Genomic DNA, 6,313 nt, shown 5'->3' on the forward strand with positions numbered 1-6,313 from the left:
TCTCTTTGTCAACATTCCCCACCCTGTGCGTAACTGTATAAACTCTATTCTGTCTCTCTCAGCCATCTCTTTTTTAAACTGAAAAAATCTAGACTCTTCAGCCTTTCCACATCGGGAAGGTGTTCTAACCCCCAATCCTTTTTTCAGTTCTGCATTGTCCTCTTTGAGATATGGTGACCAGAACTGCACACAGAATTCCAAATGAGGCTGCACCATAGATTTATACAAGGGCGCCATTATCATATTGGTTGGGACTTTTTTTCAATCCTTTTCCTAATAGTTCCAAACATGGAGTTTGCCTTTTTCACTGCTGCAGCGCACTGGGCTGACATTTTCATTGAGCGATCTCTATGACCACAAGATCTTCTTCCTTCTCAGTCAGGAAGCTGAGGCCCCTTCCGCACACGCAAAATAATGCGTTTTCAAACCACTTTCACAACTGTTTGCAAGTGGATTTTGCTATTCCGCACAGCTTCAAAGAGCACTGAAAGCAGTTTGAAAGTGCATTATTCTGCATGTGCGGAATGAGCCTCTATCAGCCTATATTTGAAGATGGGATTTTTTGTTCCCCCTTACACTTGCTAACTTTAAAGTTTGTTTGCCTAATTATTGCTCACACCCAATTTGTGGAGATCCTCCATGTGAGAACCACTTCTGTGGATTTCGTAAACAGACTTTTTCAGTGGTAAAAACACTTTGGAATCCCATTCTGAGGAAAGCTTGCTGGAATAGAAGCTTAGATAAGTGGAGAAAATAGTTGCCCTGACAGCATGATTATGGTATCATGAAGCTGGTTTTAGGCTCTTTTGGTTTTGTTTCTCATCTGATTTCTGATGAGTGAATGATTGATGAGTGAATGATGCATAGTTATGTCAGCATAAATACCAACAAATACCTGACAGAATATCATCTGTTTTCTCTCTCTTTTTATTAATGCACAGAAACATTTACTATTGTAAAGGTTGCAGGTGGCACAGAAGGGGATGCTTGAATTTTATATATTTCTATCAAAAGCACTGTACGGCTTCCCCTCCTGTGAAGAGTTATCATGCAGCATTTTCTGGCTTCTAACTTCCACTAACACCACCCCAGAATGTGTTTAACTTTCCACAGTGATATTAATGCATCTGTTCAGGGTTTGTTTATTTGTTTTAAAAATGTCAGTGGGGTAATTCAGATTAAATAGGTGAATAATTTTTTTTTAAGTTTGAGAATGGTTGCATTAATAGGAAACATGTCCTCTGCGTCAGCCAGAAAAATTTAGAAAGGCATGAATATCTTAATTTTTCCAGCACTCAACCTTTAGATAAACATAAAACAAACTGATATTATGTTTGGAAAGGAAATATTTTTTGAAATACATGAGTGAATCTTGTGTTTGTGTATATGTAAATTAGATATTATTCTGTATTACAGTTCCTCTTCCCCTGTTTTGTAATGTTTGGTTCCAATAAAAATATTTTTTTCTTTGGAAAATGTGCCTTTGGTGCAAAATGGCTATTTGCGACTTTGTAATTCACTAGATATTTCTTACCTCTGTACATCTGTTTCTTTGAAAACATGTCAGCACATCTGTATTACGGATTAATATTTGAACAATAGGGCCATACAGAGGATTGATGAATGGGGGAGGGTACAGTAATTCATTTGTTCAGGGAAAGCAAACAGTAATCCATTTGGAATATCATCACTAAGAACAATGGATACAACTGCGTAAGATGAGATTTGTAGCCCAAATCAACATTGCGTAACGGCTCTTAGCAACAGTGCTAATATGAAGAGAGAAGTACTGTATGATGCCAAAATAAACTCCCCTGTCAAGAACACATGTGACTTCTGACGGCCTGTTTGAGGTCTGAGCTATAGCAACAGAAGAGCTGTAATCTGTTAAGAGTTTGCCCCAGTTTTTTTTCACTTGTTTCTCTTTTTAGTGTAGTTTGAAGAATTTACTTAGGAAAACATCAAATAAATCATTTCTACTTTTTGAGTGCACTTTCCAAGTCTCTTATATTCATTTCAGGATGTAGAATTTGCTCTTCGACTCAAATGAGTTCTCAAAAACAAAACCCTACACATTAATATAATGAGCAATGGAAATAATACCAGCCCAATTGCCCTTGATCACATTTGGAAATTAAAAGCCTGCTTACAGTCTTAAGAACTCTTAAAATGGGCCACTCAACTATATATGACTATTTAATAATTATGCATACACATTAAAATTTAGACTGTGATGAACTTCTAGATTTTACTTTTGAAAATATAATCTGTGATGGTTAACGACTAAGGGACAGCAAATGAAAATACTTTTTTAATGTCATGAGGACTAGTCTCTTGCTATCTGGACTGTCAAAAGGAAACATCTTTTTGATAAATATCTCTTCAGGCTGTAGGAGGATAGCCTCACTAGGAAAGACCTCTGCATGGGTCTAAAAATGTAGGCTTTAGAGCATAATTCAGATGATTTGGAGGGATGGCTAAATTCCTCTATGAACATTAGAACCAAAAGTAAAATGAAGGTTTTCCTGTATTTGTGCCCTGGTGCTTTTGATCTGGGTTTGGAAATACCCGGAGATTTGCAGGTGGAACCTGGAAGCCTGGGGTTTAGGGAGGGGAGGGAAGGGACAGTGGTAGGATATAATGGCATGCAATGCACATTCCAAAATAGGCATTTTCTCCAGGAAAAGTGGAAATGAATGTTTTAAATGAACAAATAATGTAGTCTGGAAATCCACATTGTAATCTGGAAATCCACATGTAGTCTGGAAATCCACATTGTAATGCCAGGAAATCTCCAGCCTTCACCTGTAGGTTGGCAAACCTAGTTGCTTGGCCTCTCTCTTGCCTGAATTTTCAGGTTTTTTAAAAAAATATTTTTCAATTTGTAGCAGTTTGAGGGGAAGAAAGATATGGAGTATTCTAGGCCATTGCCCAGTAAACAGGAAGGTTTCTAAAAAATGTGGCCAACAAGGTAGTAAGAGAAATTAAGTGCCACTGGGTAACCCAGTTCATAAAATTGAATTTAATGAAACAACTGTCTGGCTTGCTGGATTCAGGTTCTGGACATTCTGCATTAATTTTCCCCACCCCCATTACCTAGCAGGTTCCCACAACTCAATGTTTCTGTCTTCAAGATTGTTTGCTGTTGGGTTAGGTTATGACAGCAGTTCCTCATTCTTTACACATTAAGAAATATCAAGTGACAAACATGATATCTTTTGTACACTCTGTAACAGTTCTAAACCTGATACAATCTCTGAATAATTTGAGGGTACCTTCTGTCTCAAAGCAGTTTCAGCTATGATGCATGGGTCCGTATTAAAGCTGCCCTCTGAAATGCTTGAAAATCTCCCTTGGCAAAATCTTTGCCAGGCCCTTCTATGCCCAATGAATACGTAAGGAAGACGAGTCACCTGGCTTCATTCCATTACATAGGTAGCATCTCCTTGTAAACTTTTGTTGGGCGGTGGGGGTAATTTCTGAATCCAAGGGAAAGGAATTTTCCACTAAGGCCTAGACTACTATCACTTTAACAGAGAACATGCTAGTTATGAGTTTCATGCATAAGTGACTTTGGTAACATTTTTTTCTTATGCCATGAACACAAACAAGAGCCCTTTATAACAAAGTCAAGATTTTGCAGTTTCCTTTTACTTGAGAAGCTATTGTAGTATTTGAGTTTCTCATATTACAGGGCTCTACATATCACTTTAGTACACAGGTTATTCCTAACAGTTTTAACACAAAGATTTAAACTGTACACTGACCAGGAACAGAAGATACTATTGACACCTATGGCATCTATTGTGTTATACCTGAAAGCTTTTAGCCTATAGTGGAAAGAACAAGGTGGCAGTTTCTGCAATCATTTTTTTAATGTTTTGTCAGTATCCCTGAATAGCCTTGATTAGCCTGAGCTCATCAGAACTTGGATGCCAAGTCAGGGTCTGCCCTGAATAGTACTTGGATGGGAAACCACCAAAGAAAACAGGCACTGCTATGCAGAGACAGGCAATGGCAAACCACTTCTACTTATCTTTTCCTAGCAAACCAGAAAAAAAGCCAATTCCCAATATCAGTTTTTTGGGGTTATTTGAAAATTAAAAACCTGAAAAAATCCTGCTCACTCCCAGCTCCACATAGGCCCCTTCTGCACATGCAAAATAATGCATTTTCAATCCACTTTCACAATTGTTCGCAAGAGGATTTTGCTATTCCACACAGTAAAATCAAGCTGCAAAGTGCATTGAAAGTGCATTATTCTGCATGTGCAGAAGGGGCCATAGAGCTAGAAGGCAGCCGGCAGGCATAGAGCTGAACATTAGGCTCTGGAGCACAGCATTTTGCTCTGCTTCTGCTGCTCCCAGTTCCATTGGTAGAAGCATTGGTGGTGGATCCAAAGCAGCCTAAATCATGCTACATGTTTTGGCATGATTTGGGATTTGCTTTTTGGATCCCTTTAAACTGCTGCCTTTTGGGGGGTGGCAAAACCCACAAAATTCTGAAAAGGGTTTTTTTTTCTGTTTGGCTTTAGCTAAATACCCGCACCTAATTGTGTTGTCATAATGTATAGGGGACAGAGTTGGTATCATGGTTTATTGCAGGCCCTGGTCCCAGAGCCCATGTTCAGAAATGCCTTACTGCGGGTGATAAGTTGTTTAAGGTTAGGAGGCTGTCTCTGAGCAAGTAAAGGTTTATCTCTCAATGGAAATTGCCTTTCCCTGAAAAAATAACTTGTAGAAATAATAAATGTGTTATTTTGAGCCCTGAAGAATTTGGGATAAATAGCAGTTCCAAATACAGAAAGGTAGAGCTAAGATAAAGACCTGAATTATCATCCAAGTTGCAGAAAAAATACCATCCTCTCTACTACAGGTTGTAAAACATGATTTGCAAAGCAGTGACCTCTAGTGGAACTAAGACTCAAAATACTGATGACGTTTATTTTTGAAAAAGGACAGTTGTCACTGTGCCTTTGGTTCAGTACTTGATGAAAGACAGGGATTGTATTGATTGACTTCATTCCTACTCCACTCAGAGATCTTCCTGAAACCTAGTAAAATCTCTAACCTAACTAAATATAAACAACACCTCTGTCAACACCTAGGTCTTCTATCGCCACCAATTACATTCTCCTCCCTTTCATTTTGCTAAATAAAAGGTATTAATTACCTTGCTATTGCTAAAGGAATACTGTATTTATATAACAAGATGGGAAAGAGTTATATTAAATCAACAAGGAATGCTGTCGTTCAGCCATTTTTAGCTAAATATGCTGATCACTAGAAAGGTTAAGGGCTTGGCACCTCAGGTTCCACAGCCTGGGTAAATGTCAAACAAAGCTCAGGGTGTCTCATTCCACGACCATGGTGCCAGTTAGATACCAATGCGGATGTTCTAATGCAAGTGTGGAGCTATTTCACCAATATGGATTGACTCGTTGACAAATTAACAAGGCACTCAGGGAGCAGCAGTGGCATAGTGGTTAAGAGCAGGTGCATTCTAATCTGGAGGAACCGGGTTTGATTCCCGCTCTGCCATTTGAGCTGTGGAGGCTTATCTGGGGAATTCAGATTAGCCTGTGCACTCCCACACAAGCCAGCTGGGTGACCTTGAGCTAGTCACAACTTTTCGGAGCTCTCCCAGCCCCACCCACCTCACAGGGTGTTTGTTGTGAGGGGGGAAGGGCAAGGAGATTGTAAGCCCCTTTGAGTCTCCTACAGGAGAGAAAGGGGGGATATAAATCCAAACTCCTCTTCTTCATTTTCTGAGCCTTCTGTTCACATAAAATGGAACCTTGTATCACAAAACTGTTTATGCACTTTTCTGCTAGTGGTGCATGGGGGAAAGATGTAAGATAGTTGCTGATTTTTCAGTCTGACTGCAGACTCCCTACTTCACCCCATGGGCTGATTTGGCAGGAAAGTTATTTTTGGTCGGCAGAAGTGCTTTTTGTGGAGGAAACATCAATTTTTAGTAAGTGTTTTTAGTAAGTGCAGGGCCAGATGAGGCCATCTCCCAGAAGAACGTCTGACTGGCTGTGCAGATTTTGAAAAATGTTGCATTGGTAGCAGCTACCACCACAGAACAAGGATGTTCACCTTGAGACTACAGGTAAGCCGCAGCAGCTATTCTGTGGCTTACTTTGCCTCCTGCAGTGGCCATTTTGTGGCTGAGCCCCCCCATATTGTATCAGAATTCCAAAGGTGCCCACAGGCTCAAAAAGGTTGGGAACCCATGAGTTAGAGGCATATCTTGATATGTGTCATAGGTGGCACAATATTTCCAGTTGTGTTATTAGGCTAAGAACTGC

The sequence above is a fragment of the Sphaerodactylus townsendi genome, linkage group LG11, assembly GCF_021028975.2.
Source record: "Sphaerodactylus townsendi isolate TG3544 linkage group LG11, MPM_Stown_v2.3, whole genome shotgun sequence".
In the NCBI taxonomy this organism is placed as follows: Eukaryota; Metazoa; Chordata; class Lepidosauria; order Squamata; family Sphaerodactylidae; genus Sphaerodactylus; species Sphaerodactylus townsendi.